General features: G+C 47.2%; 1 long non-coding RNA gene across 1 annotated transcript in view; it reads right to left on the bottom strand.

The window, feature by feature from the left end:
- The window catches only part of LOC135421498 (uncharacterized), a 103,339-nt gene extending 88,431 nt beyond the window's left edge, over positions 1-14,908 (bottom strand). Inside the window, exon 1 of the long non-coding RNA XR_010434031.1 lies at positions 14,800-14,908. This is a non-coding gene — a long non-coding RNA (uncharacterized LOC135421498). The remainder of the gene's footprint in view (positions 1-14,799) is intronic.
- Positions 14,909-18,871: the final 3,963 nt, after the last annotated feature.

Here is an 18,871-nt window from a genome sequence, read left to right as displayed (position 1 = left end):
TGGTAAATGCACCTTTCTGCCTGGACTCCCAAGAAAGCAAATCGTCTCAGTGGCTCATCTCCTGGCTTTTTAATCCAGTATTCAAATCACATGCACGCAAAATCATGTATAACTATCAAGATTAATAATGTAATCAAGTCTCATTTGGGCGAGATATCATCTTGCTTGTACTAATATTTGATTTCTATTACAAATTCCTCACGGTACTAAACCTTCCCCTCCGGACTAGTCTGTAACACTTGCTGCTGAGGATGGATGTAGGGATGAAGAAGACAATGGAAAATGCCAAACCCCCACATCGAGGCAAATCTCAGATAATTATTTAGTGCATTTACATAGAGATAGTTCCAGTTTTACAGTAGGCTAAAACACTGGACCATGTGCAGAATTAATCTGACATAATGAAGATATTTTTCTGGGCTTATATATCATAGATCTTTCATACAGGCAGATGCCAAGGACCAGAAAGGTTTTCAGATGGCAGCACTGCTGCTTGGCTGGCAGCTCATTAGCAACTGAGCACTTGTTTCAGCAATGCTGATGCAGCTACAAGTGTTGTATAAACTCCTATTAGGTGATGTGGGCTTGATGCCACACGTTTCTTTAATAGCAGTTGTGTTTTTCAGGGCAAACAAATTTTATCCCTTTCATGTTCAAATACGAAACACTTTCATGCCACATAAAATTATGTTAAAACACCCAAACTTACACACTGAAGTTTATTTTCACCAGAGAGGCATCAGACATGTATAGATAAAATGGAAGGATATTTCTGAGTTGTATATTATAAATGTTCATTGAAGTCAAACAGAGTGGCTTTCACTGACTTCAGCAGACACTGGATGATATCTTTGAAGATCAAAGGGTACAATTATATCTTACTTGCTGCTGTGAATCTGAGTCTTAAACAAATTATTCTGTTGGTCTCTTTTTTTTTTTTTTTCCCAGAGCATAGCTTGTTCTGAAATAGAAAGGAAGCTTTGGGGCTGGAAGCTTGCAAATATCGAAAAAAGAGAATTGCTATGTTGCCCAAAAGACATCTGAGATACCTGCCAAGCTCCTCTAGGGTAGGAAAACTTATCTGTAGAGCCATATTGCAGCTAAAAAGCCTGGGGGAAAATGAGTTGTGCATGTAAGCACACCCAGCCCCTCTTCATCAGCAGAGACTTGTGTGGCATCCCTGGCACCCACACAGTCTGGGGACACCACAGGTGCCAGCTGAGGGTGCCTGCAATGTACGAGCTGTTCACCAAGGGCAGCAGAGGTTGGAGGTGCAATGAGGCCCATCATCCTCATGTCTGACAGTGGGTGCTCTTGATTTTTAAAGTGAAGGAGTGACCAGCAGGATGGGGCACTTGCCATAGGATGGGACAGGCTACAATTAAGAGTAGCTGATTTTCCAGAGGACTGGAAGCACCGTGTGACATCAGTGATTGCACCAGGGTCAGACTGTGTCCCAAGGAGGCCTCTGCTCTTGCAGCCCACCCGTGGGCAGGGTGGGCCCTTGGCTTCTGCTCATTACCTGAATTACACACTCATTACCCTCACATGAAGGAAGACTGGCAGTATGCAATTATTTATTTCATCAACTAATCCCTTCCAATCCAAGTTTCCACTTGACTTCACTTATTATGCAATTTTCTGATGCACCTTAGACAGAGCTGAGCATTTCTCCTTCCAGGGACATTGGTCACCACTGGAGTAAAAGCCCAGCTTGTTTCTCCAGTGGTGGGCTGTCTCCTACAGAGTGTCTGCAGACTGGGGACATGGCAGGTGACAGATCCTCTGCAAGATGTAATTACGCTGCCAAGGTACACAGGCACAGCAAGCCCTGGGAAAGGTGCAGACCCACCCGAGTCCCTTGTTCTGTACAGGGCTCTGTATCCACTGTGATCCAAAAGAAAAAACAAAAATGCATTCCTATTGTCCAGAGTTTGGATGGTTCCAGATCTGCAGCTGCCTTGGCCAGTTGCCACCTCCAATTTCACATGACCATCTCAGGGTGGTTGGTCAGTGCAGCCTCACAAAAATCCCTGCACTCAGAGGTCTGAACCAGCCCAGCTCCCAAGGGACCTCGCTGGATACAGGCTAAGGACCTGAGGTCCCATCCTCCAGGACAATGGGCATTTTTAAACTAGCCACAGTGGTATCAGTCTGAGTTTCACCTAGCTGGAGCAAATCTAGCATCTGGATAGTTAGCTAAAACTTAGCTGAATCTCCTACACTTTACCCTTCCTCCCATCCCGAATTCAACCTGCTCTCCTAAATCCCACAGCCCAGGCGCTCCCCTTGCCATTCCTCTGTCCACAGCCACGCACGCCCCAGGGACACAGCTGTATCCCGACATCCCAGCAGGGCTGGGACAGAGGCACTCAGCGTTTCGCCACCCTCGAGAGCCGCGGTGGGTTTTTATTCAGTCGACACTGTCACCAGCAGAGCTACGCAAGAACTGCAGCTCCGGCGGCAGCCCCCGCGGTGCACAGAGACAAAGCTGGAGGCTTTAAGGAGCTTTCAGTGCTCAAATAGAAACTTTCACCCGCCCCAGAAAACCGAGAGCTGTGTGCAGGCACTGCCCCTTCCTTGGTCCAAGTCAGGAACCCAGTGCCACCTCCATGCCTCTGCCCCCGTGCCAGCACAGTCGTCCCAGCTGCAGGGCAGGAGCAACCCAGAAATCCCACCTTGGGCAAATACCAGTGACAGAAACCCTACATTGCAGTAAACTAATGTTTTTCCCAAAATAAAGACTGCTATCAGACAATTCCCAGCAACCAGCCCTGACTGCTGCTGGTCCTCACTTTACATAGGTGGAAGCAGCCAAGCACTCTTAAATGTGGCTAGTGATGATCAAGTCACTGACAAAGAGGTCAAATTAGGTGGGATTAATTAATTAACATCTGTAAAGAAGTCTGAAGGTGACAAGGGCTTGTAGCTGTTACGTGTTGGACTCCAGTGGGCCCTCAAGGTCAAAGCCACTGTGCCATCCCCTTTCCCTTCTGCAGGCATTCCTGCGGATATGACCCACACCAGGGCTGGGAGGGCTCCAGGGGCGCAGGGCCACACCTGGGCACACGCCTTTGCCTAGCTGTCCCCAAGGCTATTTAAACAAGAACAGGGAGAGCAGAGCCCCAAAGGTGCTGATTTTATCCCCCACGATGCTCATTCATTCCAACGCTCCCGCACTGCTCCAGCGCCTGGGAACTGCGATTCACCTGCGCCCCAGCTGACAGCAGACAGTGAATGAAATTTGCATTTATATAGCACTCTCCATCCATCAGTATCTCAGTGCTTTGATTAAAAAAAAAAAATATTAAAAAATCACAACAGCAGAGATTAAAAACCACTGGTGAAAAGTGCGGTCGCCACTCACAGCCCCCCGCTTCTCACAGAGCCCTTTCCTTTGGCTTTCCCACTGTCCCACACAGGCTCACCTTCCACCTGCAGCTGGAAACACTTACATTTAAAGTGCAACCTTAAAAATAAAGCCCCAAAACTTTCCTCGCACTTGTGATCAAACTCTGTAACTATCAAGCCTTCCGGGAGGAACACGGATAGCAGGTTTCCTCTAATCAGGGAAGTAAAGTAAATTATTGCAATAGCACGCCATTGCAGTAGAAACCTCCCCAGTTCAGAGGATTTCGGGTCCAGCTGCCCATTTGACAGGCAGATTTTTAAACAGATAACGTGGCAAAAATTAGTATAATTAGCCCTAAAGTAAAGAGTCCCTGTTTAAGTGCATTTTACTGCCACGTGCCTGAACGCTTTTCTAGATGAGCTCGAACCTCTCCTTTCCCCCAGCGGGAACCCCCCAGTTTGTGTGTATTCATTAAAATCCTGTCCTAATTGCTCCCTCATCAGCTATGAATCTTAAGAAGCTTAACTGTTAAGTGGTTAAATTGTGTTTACTGACAGAAAATAGAATATTCACTAATGGCGAGATGGTGATGACTCAGGATTATTGCGGGGCCTCACACCTAAGGCTTTGGAGATGAGGCAGTAACGCTTATGCTGGGATTTTTGGTCCTTTAAAGATGAAAGACAGGCTTTGTCCGGACTGTACAGTGCAAAACACAACCCTGCAATGCTGCTGGTGTCCCCTCCAGCCAGGGGAAGCTGGAGCTGCAGCCTGCAACCCTAAAAACCATCTTCCCAAGGCACCTATCTGCCCTGCAGGAGCAGGGCCCCCAGCAGCCCAGCACAGGGTGTGCCCAGTTTGACACCACCCCTCCCATTTCTGGGTGACCTGCACATCAGTGAGCTCAGTTTTTTAAGATTTAACCCAATAGAAACTCACTGCTGAACACAAATATCAGTTTAATTTTCAAAACTCCCATCCCCTGGCTGTGGCTCGGTGGTGGCTGCTGTGGGGCAGCCCTGAGTCAAGTACTTGATATATTTATGAAGTCCTAACTTCCAAAAATATTGCCAGCAGCAGCTCATAATTCTCTGGCGTGTGACCTATGGTTTTTAAATACTGACCTGAACAGACTGGCTACTGGGAATAGATGTGTTTCTTTCCTTCCCAAGTTCTCCTCTGAGACATATTTACTGAAATACTTTATTACCTCATCACTGAGCATAATTTAAAACTGCAGTTAAGCACTCAGCATTTAAGTAAGAGCATGCATCATTCTGACAGCGTTCGGCTGTGAGGGTATAAAAATCTCACAAATGCTAGCCCCAAAATTTCTTAAAATCCTCAGCAATTTGCTCTACAAAAATGTTCTGACTTCAGCACGTTCACTGACATGCATGTTGAAGCTTTGCTTTAGTCTTCTGCTTTTCAAGGTAACTGTTATGAATTGGCAAAATGTGTGAATTTAATTAGTGTAATCTAAACAAAAGAAGTTGCTTTAATCCATATGAGACCAATATGTTGATTTGTCAATGTGAATTTAATTAGTGTCTTCGAGTCTAAACTCCAACTCCCCCTTCTTTTATCTAATTATCACATTTATAAAAAACATTATCACATATTCCTTGGCCTAACTGTTTTGCCACGCAGTCATACTGAAGTCCCAGAGTCAACATGCACTTCTAATAAGCTCAATATGTTTCAAGAGCACCGGGCTGGGCTCAATAGCATCCCATACAGCCACTGCACGCTCCCTCTCGAGAGGCCGAGGACAACTCCACCAGTATTGTATCTTTTCCCCTCCTTTGCCAAGCAAAGAAAGTGAGATCCTTCTGGTGTAACCATCAGTGAAATGCATCAATTATGCACCATTCTGGGGACGGCCACCACGAGGCATTTGCTTATATATGACTAATTGAGCAGAGAACAATTGCTATTCATTTCACAAGTGGTTCCCAAGGGCTGCGAGAGGACTGCAGCAATTCACTCCTCATCAAGTAAACATTCAAGTCATAAGCACGACCCAAATCTCTCCCAGGTGGTTAAAGAAGTTCTCATTTCTCCCTACAGCCCATATTTGTTAAATCCAGCAAGGCAGTTCCCAAGGCCAGTGTTTCAGCTGGAAGTGGGGTGTCCGGCCCTGGGGTGTGGGCAGCTGGAGCCAGGGTCGGCTGTGACCCCAGCAAAGCTCTCGGTGCCCAGGGATCTGCAGGGGAGCCCCGGGGCAAGGTGCTACACCCGGGCAGCAGCAGGGAAGCTTTTCCATACAGAGGGGGACAATGCAGGGAGTTCCCACCTGACCACCCTGACCCTCCAAAAGTGTTGCACCCACACTCAATTTCTCTGCATGCCAGCAGCACCAGGCTCCAAAAACTCATTTCCATCCCTTGCCAGAAGTCCCCATCCTTAAGCTTTAAAGACGAGCTGACAAACTTACATTACAGTGAGCAAAAAACGTGTAGCTGGGCAAACTCAACCTGCTGGAGCCATGCAAGGAAAGGCTGATGGCTACACAGCTGCACTAGGGCAACAAATCCATGTACCCCCAGCTACAGCAGCACTGCAGTGTGCTTTTCCCTAAAGCAAAGAAATCTGTCTGCAGGTTATTTTTCAGGGAGCTCAGCAATGTTGTTCAAGGAGGCTGTAAGTTTAGGGCCAGATACTGGAGGTTTTTTTCCAGAGTTAGGCAGATTTCCCTAAATGCAACCTCTTGAAGGTCGTTCAAATGATATGTGGTCAGTGATCCCAGATCATTGTGTTCCCTTTCACATTAGAAATAAGTAAAGATCCTGAACTTCCCTCTTTTCCCCAGGATAAGCTAAAATCCAGTGGGTCAAGGTCAAAGGCTGGATTTCAAAGGAGCCCTCCTCCCCAGTACAGCAGCACCCCATCCTCCAGGTCATTCTGCTGCCTGCCCTCCTTAATCAGGGCAGCAAGATACAGCACAGCAACATGCTGAGTTATTTTTCTTCTGCATATAATTATTGTATTTGAAGATAAACTGTCCTCACTTTGTCCAGTTGTGATTGTCAGGCAGTTTGACTAAGAGATACTGTGAAGGAACTTAACCACTGAGCTACTGAAGAAAATCAGAGCTTTAAAAAAGCACTGCTCAGAAACAGGCAGACAGCTCTGCTAGAAGAGCAAAATTCTTGAAATGCTCTTTACCACACTTTAAAACAGTGCCTGGATTGGTGCCCATCTGAGGTCCTTGGTTACCTCTGCCTGCACTACCAGCAGAGATCCCTCAGGGGTGGAGAGGAGCTGAGCTAGTGGAGGGGAACTGCACACCTACCTCAGAAACCAGGTGTTGAAAGTTAGAGAAGAAAACTTGAGAAAAGTGGCCTGGGAAAGTTAATTAGGTTAAATTTCTCTGCAAGTCTTGAACCACGGAGGATTGAGGAGCTGTTGGCCTCTAGAGACCTTGCCTCATGCACATTGAATTTGGTCTCCTTGAAGCCAGCCTGGGCAATGGGATAGGACAGAGCAGGGGATTTTTGGGAGCTCACTTACACACGTGGTACAAAGAGGAAAAGCCTAGTCTCACTTAAGGAAGCATCCCAGCAAAGCCTGATTCAACTGATAGCAGCCAAATCATTATGAAGCTTTCTGAAAAGCAAGGAAACTCCAGGACAAGGCCAGTTCTGCAAGCAGCAGAGCTGTGCAACTTTCTCCAGCAGCTGAGACCAAGTAGCCCAATATTGAGCTTGAGGAGCAGGTGCCAGAAATCATAGGAAATGGAGCTAGAAGAGATGCCCTCATCCATGCCCCCACTTCAAGATAGACTGTATAAGCCTGCATACCATGCTGCTCTTACATCCCACAGAGCCCCAGATGCCCTGGGCAATCACATCCCTGGTGACTCTTTGTATCTAGGAAGGGTTTCAGAGGATGAAGCCTACCCATTGCTGCTGCAGCCTAAAGCCCTGACTTCTCACCTTAGCCCTTACAGATACAGGGAACGAATTACTTGTGTTTCCTGCAGCAGTTTTGGGTATTTGACTGCCACATGTTCCCTCCTGCATGTGAGTGAGATGGGGTGGCAGGAGAGGGGGAATCTCCATCAGCAAGAGCCAATCTTTGTCGTGCAAAAAGATGAAATTCTGCTTTTTGGCAAAAGTGAATTTTCATTAATTCCCCCAGCTGGAGGTTCACCATTTTCCAGAGGAATTTGGCCATTTTCCCAGTGTGCAAAGCCTCTGTGGGTTAGCACCAGCAGGGTTTCATTTTCACAAGATCAGACTCCAAGTATGCAATACAGCCTATTGTCTAAATACAGTATGAGCACAGCTCAAGCCACCTGATCGGGGCCTGGTTTCCTGGCATTTACTTTCTCCATCTGTTGGCTTTTAGCATAAATTGAAGCACGAGTGCCTACTAATGCTAGTCTCACATATGAACGTGCTCACGGAGCCATGATCTAACATGCAGAGCATATTGGACCCAGTTCAGTTTGTATGAAATGCAAGGCACATCCCCAAGGCAGAACTGGAATTGCTTTGAGGGTGCGTTCTTTGCCCAGACCTCTTTCTGCTGCACATGCTGGAGAACTCTTCTTGAAAAGAGAGAAATGCACGTAAATGGGAGCTTCCCTCAGGCTGACTCTGATCTCCCTTCGTTTCTCATCCGACCCCCAATCACGTTCCAAATGAGCTTGGAGAAATCAAGGCCATTATGAGAGACACGGAGTCGTGAATGATGATCTCCCAGATTTCCTCGCACGTTAATGACTTGGATGTGCGAAGACGTGACGCAGCCCCACGCAGCAGGATGGCTCCCTGCAAAGCCACATGCCATCCTGAAGCCAGGCTGGTGTTTCCAAGCTGCCCATGGCTTTTGCAGCCCTCAAGGATCCCCTCTACTCAAGGGCTGCAATAAACTGAGCTGCTGGACCAGGTTAAACAGCTACCCTCCTAAAAACGCAGTGGATGGGTACAGAAACCAAAGCTAATGTTTCACTGCCAGTCATTTTCAAAGGGCCCTCTCTAAGCATCACAGCTCAGCACTACCTTGGGAAATTGAGACTCTGGGGAGTTGGGGTTTGTTATCTGCCCTTGACCATTTCCTTCGCTCTCCTGCAGGGCCCCTGGCATGCCACCACACAGCCCTAGGGATTGCCACGCTCATCCCCAACCTGGGTTTCTGAAGGTCAGTTTCCCCACAACCCGGGCAAGGAGGGATCATGCCAATTAAGAAGCTTACCAAAATCAGCACCTAGACCTAACCCACAAGGCTTTTCTGGATTTGTGTGCCTGTAATTTCAATAAAGGAGCTTCTTCCATATGTGCACCTTCTCAGCATCTCGGTTTACCTTTATCTCTTTGATTTATCCTTAAAAACAGCCATAAAGGTTTGCACCACATTTCATCTTCTATTTCCAAGAAGTGGCTCCAAATGACAGGGATGTACCAGCTCCCTTCTCAGGGATGGGCAGAGTGTGATTGCACTAATGGAACATATACATCCCTGTATCTGCACTGGGTAATATATCTAATACTGCTCCAAGGAAAGCCTCTGGGCCCTGCCCTTTGAGCATCTAAGCAGCAGCACTGTATTCTTGATGGATCCTGTTCTGGATGTTTTGCTTTACTTTCTCCACTTCCACAAAACCATGCTATTTTCTACTTTATATTCCTTGGGAATTTCAGACAAGGTCTTAACCGCATCCTTGCGTGTAGACAGCAGACAAAACTCCCCTCTGAGCCCAAATCTCTGTTCATCTCCTTCCTCCAGTGCCACATGCACATTTTGTCCTCCCTCAGCGTTGCAAGTACTTGAGAAGCCAAGCAGGCACAAAGCCAAACGGGCAACATGGGGCTCAGCAGGAGGGCTGTGAGCAAGTTTGACATAGTCTGATGTGGTCCCAGGAGAGCTGCAGCACTCAACAGACAACAGTGACACATGGACACCGTGATGGTTGCATCCATAAACCAGCTTTGTGGCACTCCCAGGGTTGGGGCAGATGAAGGAGCTCGAAGGGAGCAAGAACACCCCCAGCTGATAACAAATATCTATCACAGACCCCTTTCCTCCCTTCCTTGCTCCTGCCCAGGTCTCTGCCCAAACCCAAAGTGTTCAGGTGTATTTTTCCAGAAGAACTTTCACACCAAAGCTGGACCCAAAGGAAAAGGCATAGGTGCCCCACATATCCTGAGTCTCTGGCCCAGGCAGCTGCCTGCTCCTGCCCTCAGGACAGGGTGTCATTCCCCCAGAAAATGGTACTTGGCAGGGAATGTCCTGTTCCTCCGGGATGTGGGTTTGAACAGCAGCACAGACATCCCCGTATATAGCCCTGTGCTGTTCCCATCACACACAGCCCCTGCCCGCCCTGTGCTCACATGCTGCACCAGAGGCACAGTCAGGGGCTCGCCAGCAGCATGCCCAGGGCACCACAGCAAGCTGGGAGAAAGTTCCACAGCATCAGGACTGTTTCATATGCCCACACAGGGTGCCTCACAGATCCCAGCCCTGCTTCCACCGGGAGCTGTGCAAACGTTCACTAAGTGATGCCACACCCACATGGGCAAGGCCCCTACAAAGGTTGTGCACAGCTCGGCCAAGCATCTCTCCAACACAAAGCAAAGGGCTTTGTGACCCCCACGTGCCCAGGGCAGCTCGAGCTCCCCACAGACAACGTTCTCAGCTGTCCCTGTGGGCACAGACCACGCAGGGAAACAGTCACTGCTTTGCAATGCCAGGGGATCCACTCCACCCTGGAGAGGTTTGCAAACTGCGTTTGACCAGCCCTGAGGGCACACACCACTTCTGCCCCCTGCCGAACTCCTTTTGAGAAAAAATAAATTCACCTCTCAAAGCACCAGCAATTGCTTTGCAATGCATCTAAACCCACCATTAATGGAGCCAAATGGCCCAGCCTCCTAAGTAGAAAAGTGCATAGGATATGGCAGAGGGTAGGATTCATCAGCCAAGGTAGGAAGGTAATGGCATTGTGGCTTGGGGAGTACTTACACTGCAGGGGATTTAGCTGAGTACACTGCAGTGCTCAGTGTAAGTCACATAAGCCTAATATTTCTCAGTAAATACACACTCTGCCAAAAGGAAAACATCACTGTGAAACTGGATTTGCCCCCAGCTCTGTCCTTTACTACCCCAGCAGGCAGCTTTGGCTTTTCATGGAGATCAGGCAAAGACATGTGTCCTAAAGAGGAAACCTCCCTGGCACAAAGTCTAAGTGGAATTCAGTCCAAGCTGGCCACCAGCTCAGGGTGCTGCTCTCTGCCACCTGCAGCATGGGGTGCCCCTTCCCACTCCAAAGTGCTTCAGACTGGGGCTGTTCCACACATGGGAGTGACTGCAGCACCTATCAGATAGAATTCCCATCCCTGTCTACCTCTGAATGTTCAGAAACAGAGCAAAGTCCATGCCCAGGTGGGGTTCTGGATGCCATGGCTGTGCCTGGGCTGGGTTCTGGATGCCATGGCTGTCCCACTGCAGCAGTCCCATGCAAAATACACCACCAAGCTGTCACCTCTAGGAATCCCAAGCTCTGTCCCAGTCCTGGGAAAGATGTTCTGAGCTGTGGCCAAGGGCACCAGTGTTACCCTACTATGAACAGTCTCTTCAGACTACGACATAACATTTCTTTTCAGCAGAGCAGGGCTATGTCCTCCTCCAAGCACAGGTAAATATTACATGCTTTTAAAAGATAAAGCACAGCATCCAGCCCTCAGGGTGAAGTTTTTAAAATGGTCAGTGTGATGTGTATTATAGATGTGTCATTCAATATTCAAGGCTAAGCAATGATTTTTTGGGTTTCTACCTATCAAGGTAAAACCCCCTTTCAAACAGCAGTTTTGTGGCAAGAGCATCTTTCCACTATGGCATGGAAAGAGGCAGCTGGCAGGCACAGGACTGAATACCTGGTGTACCTGAGAAAGTGCCTTTGCACACATAGCGTGCGGAGAACCCGAGCTCCTGGAAAAGCCTGCCTCAGTCAGACAAATCAGGCTTATAAACTCACCCCTTTTGGGGAGGAGGGAGTGCAGGGAGGGGGCTAATGGCTGCTTTATTGCATTAGTCAGTATCTTCATTAAGGCAGAGAAGAGTAACCGAGGGGAATGTGCACGTAGCGTGACTTCTTTGCTAGAACCCCACAAACCGCCAACTGGCAGCTCCCTGGCTCCCAGCCACCCAAATCCAAGAGACCATCTGGCAGCTGGTTCAGTTATCCCTCCCCAGTTAACAGATGTACACTAGATGGTGTGGGAACAGCATTTTGCAGAAGCAATTAGTTTAATCCTCAGCTAAAGAGTTTAAATTCCAAGTGATTTGGAGGAAAAAAAAAAGAAAGGGAAAAAAAAAAGGTGGGGAAAAGAAAATCCAAAAAACAAACCAAGTTGCTTCCAATTTCAGTGAGAATAACTAATGAAAAGCCAATTTAGCTGGTTTCATTGCTGATGTGTGCCCATGGGACTTGTTCTTATTCCCAGCTCCATGTACCACACACCAGAAATCCTCTGGATTTATTCAGAGGCTGCAACTACACGGCCACCACTTGCATGGCCTTGCAAGAGCTGCACCCATTGTCCCACAGACAAAATCCAACTGGGTAGAGGCTGATCTCTGAAACACAGATCTGTCCTGACTTCAGCTCCTTGTCGGGCCTTGGGCAAATCATTTAACCTGGTTAAATCAATTTGCCTGGCACACACACCTCCCTGTCTCCAGAAAATGAGGTAAATTATGTGGTCCTGCTACAGGGAGTAGTAAGGTGGAATCAATTAGGGTTTGTGAAGTACTTGGAGAGTCTTGAATGGGAGAAATCATAGAAATAGAGAACATCCTTATTAATTACATTAACTGATTAATTATTATTAAATTAGGACAATTTTGTTCTCTTGAGAGGAGAAAAATATGTTTTCCAGCCATTTCTTTTGCTCACATCCTTAAAAGAGTGACTTTACAACTGCAGAAGACTGAATGAGGAGCTTAACCCAAATAAAATAAATTGCCAGTAATTTCTGGTATCCCCTATGCCATTATTGAACAATTTGCATTTGAATTGGGGCTTTTTCCATCACAATCCAGCTTCACCTGATCCTGCTCTATAATCACCATCCCCATTTATGAAATCCCAGCATGTTGCCACAGAAATTATGTCACAAATTCATCATTATGACTTCCCCAGCAGGAGCAATTGGAGCTGAAGATTGGCTGTAAAAGTTGCCTTTTTACCAGTCCTGCTTTAAAGATATTTTAGTATTTTTTTTTTTAAGGTACAGAAGTGAGATTAGCAACCATGGGGAATTAGATGAGCATGTCATGAATATCCCAGGGATATAAGATTACACCCGTGAGTCAGAAGAACCATAAAATATGATCAAGGGACTTTATAGAGGATGATCTTTGAAATCAACTCCTAATCTCTGAGCAGTTTACATAAAACCAACTATTGGTTTTTTAAAAAAAAGTAATTCAAAATTCAAAAGTGAACCAGACTGATAATAGCAAGTTACAGCTATTCCTGTCAGAAAGGCTTATCTGTCAAGCCACTCCAAACACCACGGCTTACAGGTTTGCACACTCCTTTGATAACATGGTAATTAGTCAGGTACCCTGGCAAGAAACATTCAGAGAGTAAACTTTTGAGGTAAATAATTGATATTGAAATATTTTAGGCTCTTCCTGCTAGGCTGCACTCCTCTCACTGACACTTGTCAAAGGCTGGCATGAGTTGCATTTCCTAATGAGAGCCACTGAAGAACTCTGACATGGGAAAATCTCAAAACAAAGACTATTTATGCTATAAGAAATGCACTTTCCCAGAAATTGTCTTATTTGCCCTCTTAATTACTGAAAACAAACAACATTGGAATAAAACCCTCTGTTTATCAGTGCTAAAACTGTGAAAATTAATTCAGTGAGAAAACAGTAACACCTTACAGAGAGTGCAACACCCAGTTTGGGGACCACACACTGATGTGTTTGCATGAGCTGGAGTCTTGTCTGGATCCACTCACACTTTCCTCCCTTTCTCCCAGTCACCCATCCCTCCACACAGCTGGAGCCCTCCCACTCCTCTGGGTTTTGCAGCCAAGCCTGGGTGGTTTGAGAAGTGTCTGCTCCTGTGGCAGAGGAGATCAAAGCTACCATGTGCCAGGCCCTCACTGCATCAGCTATTAACTCAAACTGCCATCAATTCTCATTTGAGCTAACACAAACTATGGCAGCTGGAAAATTACCCAGCCATAAATCACCACTGCTTGGTTGTCAACCATCAGTCCCTCCCGTTGGATGCACAGATTTCTCCTCTTCTCCCCACCAGCTTTCCACCTTTTCTAAATTAAAACCGAGCAAACTAGCCAGCAGATATGTCCTGTATTTAGTTACAAGAAATCTCTTTGCAATGTTGTTGAGCAGTCTGGCAGGTTAATTAGTTCTTTGAGGTATCCTACACAGCAAGGTTTGATTAGTAAGGGAGACACCATCCATTTCTAAACCAACTAAAAACATTCAGAATGAGCAAGCAACACCAAGACTTTGCAAAAAAAAAACAAAAAAACAAACCCCACGCAACCAGGGAAAAAAGGAAGACTAAGACACAGGCTCAGGCCTCCCCAAGTACCCAGAAGAGCAGCACTATAAGCAGTGAGTAACCACCAGCCTTCAGGTAAATAACAGGGACTTATTTAGCTCCAGTAAGCCTGTTACACTACAGTGGAGCCCTTCCACTTCCCAGCTGTGACAAGCAATAATTAATTAGTAGCAAACACTCTAATGGGTGTTTGATCCTTACTCCAGCAATTAGACACTCTCAGCCAAGACGTCTGTCCCAGTGCAGCACAACTCATTAAGGGAAAGAACGGGAGGAAACTTGGGAGCCATTCAGAGCTGGAATAAGAGGGAGGTGAAAAGGCAAAGAAGCCTGGTTCCACGCTCCCTGTGGCAAGATCTCGAGGAGCTGGGTAAGTGGATCAGCACTGACGTGCAAGTTTTGTACACAGGGAGCTTGTTTCTGAAGTCTGAACACCTCTAGTCAGGCTGGTTTGGGGCTGAGTCACAAATTTGGGAGGTAAAAGACATCTTCCTCCCTACATCACCCAACACAACACTGTCCTACGGGGTCTCTGTGCCCACAGCCCTTTCACAAAGTCCAGCCCCAAACACAATACAGACATGTCTCCCCCAGACACAGCACAGGCCACAAGGTGACAGGAGAGAAGATAAACAGAACACATGCCCCAGTAGCCTCTCCTGGGCAATCCCAGCCTGGCACCAAGTGCAACATCCAGCCACCTCTGAGAGGCAAACATTGCAGCCATGGGACAGGTGCCATCCTCCTGGTTTTATACCCAAGGCACCCAAACAGAAAAACTCAGCTGATGAGGGACACTGACAGGGTTTCATTCCTTGCTTTAAATTTCCCTATTTGGACACTTCACCATGAAATCATTTGATCTCTGTTAAGCACAGGACAAAGTTGTTACCCCACTTCAGAGTCCTGCAGCACCAGGGTCTTGCTGTTTTCCAGACAGCATATACTTGCCAGCTCCTTTGGAGGGACCCAGTCTGTCACAGCTTGCTGTGACAGTGACATCACAGCCTGTGGAACACCCAGTTGGGACACACCACAGCACAGCCACTGTCCTGCCTAGAGACACTCCATGCTCCAAGGGAGCCTCAGAAACCAGCTCCCACCTCCCACATGACCATACAGCCCACTTCTGCCCAGAAAACTTCTACCCCAAAAACTTCTACCCCAAGGCAATATCACTGCAGTTACTGCCACAGACACCCCTTCCCCCCCATCCCTCAGAGAGGGGAAGTTCAGCAACTATGGTTTGTTTAACTCACGCTTTGTTCTGCAGTTTGGGATCGAGGACCAGCAGAAGCTCCAGCCAACAGCCCAGTACACGCAGCCTTCCCCAACACCCCTCCTCACCACACCTGAAAACCCTAACGACCCCGGAAAGTTAAAGGGTCTTATGAGTTTTGCTGCTTAACGCCCCTCCTCACCACACCTGAAAGCCCTAACGACCCTGGAAAGTTAAAGGGTCTTACGGGCTGTGCTGTTTAACCACCCTCAGCTGCACAATCACCACCAGTTCCCCCAGTTCTCTGCTTTCCCACTCGGAGGCTGGAGCAGCACAGCTCCCCCAGCCTGCCCTGCACAAGGCTGTCCACACAGCCCCCCGAGACACGTGCTAGATCGTTTTACCTGCTTTTACTCTACCTCTGCTTCAGCTTCCCTAATTCCCACAAGACTCCCCACAGCACAAGCTCACCCTGCAGCACACACAGGATGACAGGCAGCTGTTTCAAATAAAGCATCTGCCTTCTTTCCCCCTCCTTCTTAACCAAAGCTTCCTCGATGATGCAGCCTCCAAAGGAGGTGTTTGGAGAGACAGGAGAAAGCTGGAAGCCAGCTGAGGATGTGTGGCTCCTGAGGACTCACAGTCAGCTGTGTGACCCCACTTCCCATCCGCACTGCTCCCAGAGGGATGCCTGGCCACACATAGCCATTTCACCCTGCTTGAACATCCCAGGACCCTTGCAATGCTAACAGTAGTTCTCTTTCTGCTCACAGACCACTGCCACTGAGGGTCTCTCCTGCTGCTGCCTGGAAGCATCAGAAAACCTCTAGTTGCTGCACCTCACATATTCACAGCAAATAGAAGGCAGACCGAGAAACAGTAGCTATAGCAGGCAGGATGGAGAGTATCCTGAGACACCCAGGGCCAGCAATGTAGGAAATTTGCTGGGAAAAGTACCCCATGCTAACCTGCAGGGAAAACCACATATTGGCCCCTTCCAATCTGATGGGTTCTCTCCTAATCTGGATTAAGTTTAACCTCGGGAGCACGTCCAGGCTGTACAAAGTGAGCACCTGTGAATGTAAAGGCATGAGCAGCATCTGCTGGATGAGCCGAGCCAAGTGCAGCTGCAGCTTCTGCAGAGTTTGGGAAAACCATTCTCTCTGCTGGTCACAGCACCTCCGAGGTGACAGTGTTTCCCTGCAAACCATTCTAAAATACCCAGATATCACTCGGATCAGTATTGCAGAAAGCCCATGAGGCAGGGCTGTGGCAGTCACAGGGATTTCAGGTCAGCGGTGGGAAAAGCTTTCCAGGCAGAGAGAGAGTCTTAGTGAGTAAATTTAAGACAGCCAGGACACCCAGCTCTGAGCTGTCCTCCCCAGCTCCCTTCTGCTGACCAGGCTCTGGCCATGATGCCCCAACGCTCCCACCTGCTGGGGTTTTTGTGAGCCACCAAGCTCCAGCTTTCCTTGCACAGCCATTCCTGTTCCCTTTCTAAAAAGTGAGGTTTCTTTACTGTATATCTTTTTACTTGCAGTTCACCGTCCTTTGGGATGAGTGTTTTTGAGGTGCTGACATCTCACTGAGAGCTCCAATGCAGTCCAGGAGCATCAGCTCTCAATCCACTCCCCAGCTGTGCTCCTGGGATTTCCTGTATTGCCCTTCTCCAGGAGAAGTTTCAGCCTCATGGAGAGCTCAGTTGCATATGTTTCTTCTCTATTAATAGAGGGAGATAAGCAACCCCTGAACATACAAATGTAATTCTCATCCTGTGGAGTCCAAAGGACTTCTGCCAGGGCTCCCAGGACTTTTCATCTACTGCAGAGATTGCCAAGGAGCAGCACAGGAGGGAAAAAAACCAGGAAATATGGGAGGCACATGTGCATGTCTGATTAACTCGACGTTTTATGATTAACAAAGCAGCTCAAGGGCCCTGTTCTCTCTGTCCCTGTAATAAATCTCCCAGTTTTACTGTTTTATGATGTCAGACATCTAAGAGCTTTCCCCAAGTTGCAAATACAACATAAATTACCTTGGGTAAATTCTGCAGACGCTAATGTTATCTATAAAAACCCTGGCACTAATAACTTCACAGAAAGTCTGAGGGCTCCCAGTTTGTATGAGCAAAGTTAATTAGTGTGTGCAGGCTGTAACTCAGAGGCACCGAGATTAGGAGTATGAAGTGCCAAACTGTGAACTCCTGAACCACAGCTACTTTGGATGCCAAAATAGATGGTGACCCTGACCTGAAGTTTTGGGTACAGGCTTGCAGCATCTCTCAACAGAACATCAAAGAAATCCATCCTGCTTTTATCCCAGCAAAGTCAAAGACATCCCACCCGGGTGCAAAGAAGCCATACTAAGAAGGATGAACCATGTCTCCAGGAGAGTTGCATTGCTGCTTATTATCTTAGGGAAAGCCTAGGCTGTTGTTAAGCCCTTTCCCAGCCAGTCTTTGCCATAAAACTGACTGTCCTCCACAACTAAATCACACCGTGGGCAAATCGTGACTTTGGTCTCAATGAAGAGGCTAAAACAGTTTGATTGCTTCTCATGTACATGGTCCCTCAGACACCTGCAGCAAGGGCTGTGCTCCCCAGGATCTGTTCTGGGCTCAGTTCCTGCAGTAGTGCACTGGAGAGCTCTGGGAAATGAGGTCAGACCCTCTTTTTCACATGTTTCTGGCAAAAGGAGCTCTCCTCAGGGCAAAGTGGTGTCCTCAGGCATGAAAGAGAAAGGGAAAATTGAGGCCACAGAACTCAAAGCCACCCACACCGCCCAAAACATATTTTCTAAAAATAATGATTAGTGGTCAGATCATATTTAATAAAAAAATAGGAATATTGAAATCACTCAGCTCCACGACATGAGTTTAGCAAACATTTTTAAGATTCTAAGTTTTTAAGATTTAAATCTAAGTTTAGTTGAATTAAAGTTACAATTGCAGTTGAAGAGCACAGCAGCTTCATCTCTCCCTTCTTAAGCCTGGAAGCAGCAGCAGTTGTTCTGTAGAAATGCAGTGATTTCAGTCCTGTTTGCAAGTGAAAATGCAAAGTGATATCACAGTCATCAGAGAAACAGCAACACCCCCATACTGAACTTTAATGCCATATTCATTGGTTTTGGTGATACAGCTCATGGGAATGGGACTGGACAGTGGGACGTCTGGTGTAAGACTACACTGGACACCACACATCCAAGAATCATCCTTTTCTTATGGCTTGTGACCGACATGAGAAAACTTTTCCCATTCACTTCAGCAGTCACAGACCTTGGTCCCAAATCTTACAATGCAAAACACTTAACATTCTTTTTTTTTTTTTTTTTAAATTCATGGGTGATTTTCACTGCTGGATCTTCAGGTGGTGAATGTTGTTAAAGATCTCACAGGTCCCAGAAGCAATCCCATGTCTACACCAGCATTTAATTGCATCTAAATTTGATTTAGATTTCCTCTCTCCCCGTCCTTTGCAACAGATCTCTGTAAATAGTTGAGCTATCAGCATAACTTAATTAGGAGACAGATTTTAAATGTGAACTGGGAATGTGTTACCAAACACAAAAGCACAACTGGTATAAGGAACATCAAGCAAGCCACTGCAGACGAGTTTATTGCTGTTCATCAAACATCCCTCCATCACAACTCGTCAGGAATGTGCCACATGTTCCCAGCTCCCGCAGAGCAGAACCATTCCCAGTCCTCGAGGAGGTTCCCACAGGTGTGGGCGTGGATCCCCCCCAC

The sequence above is a fragment of the Pseudopipra pipra genome, chromosome 13 (assembly GCF_036250125.1).
Source record: "Pseudopipra pipra isolate bDixPip1 chromosome 13, bDixPip1.hap1, whole genome shotgun sequence".
NCBI classification, from domain to species: Eukaryota; Metazoa; Chordata; class Aves; order Passeriformes; family Pipridae; genus Pseudopipra; species Pseudopipra pipra.
This window is presented reverse-complemented; position numbering and strand designations above follow the sequence as displayed.